Genomic DNA, 794 nt, shown 5'->3' on the forward strand with positions numbered 1-794 from the left:
CATCCTAGCAAGATTTCAGTCAGCAGAGGGTATTTAGCCAGAATGAAAATTCAGTCTTTGTGTCTAATAAATGCTGCTGCTGCCCAGCCCTCCATTTCTCGGTCAGCAAATAGCTCTGCTGTTCTCTGTCATGTAGCAGTCGTGTCCTACCCTGAAGACAGATGCACTTCAGTGGTGTTTCTTGCTGCCTTTTTTTTTTTTTAAATACAAGATACCAGTGTTTCATAAAAAGCTTTCTTGGGTCAGGACAAAAGCTTCCATGCATATGTAACATCATGATTAGCATCTTGCAATGAACTGGCTAGCGTGCATGAAGTGCTGTCTCCTGGTAGATGAAACCGCTGGCTTTTCCTGCAGCTGCTTTAGCATAAAGCTACTGTTTGGGAAGGAAGCCCCAAGGACAACCTGAAGTTCTCGGTGATCGTAACACGGAGTCTTGTTGGTGCCTTGTTTTTCGGAGAGATTGTCTAGGTGAGCCCCGACCCCCAGCAAAACGAGAGCTGGGCTGGAGAGGCCTGAGCAGCACAGAAGCTCCAAGCAGGATGGGGCTGGCTCCCCTTGGGGGAAAACCAACTGATGTTTGCCCTCTGGCAGGCCCACGGGGTGTGCCCGGCCAGACAGCACACTGGAGACCCCCCATGGCCCCCAAGGGTCTCTGAGGGGTGGAGAGGCAGGAGGGAGGCAGGTCTGAGAGGGACCAAGAGGCCCCACCTCGGCTTCCCGGCTGGTCCTTCTCCAGCCATCCCTCATCCCCTAGAGCTGCAGATGCCGCTCTGACTGCCGCGGGCCACCCT

This window comes from Egretta garzetta, unplaced genomic scaffold (assembly GCF_000687185.1).
Source record: "Egretta garzetta isolate BGI_Z169 unplaced genomic scaffold, ASM68718v1 scaffold574, whole genome shotgun sequence".
Lineage (NCBI taxonomy): Eukaryota > Metazoa > Chordata > Aves > Pelecaniformes > Ardeidae > Egretta > Egretta garzetta.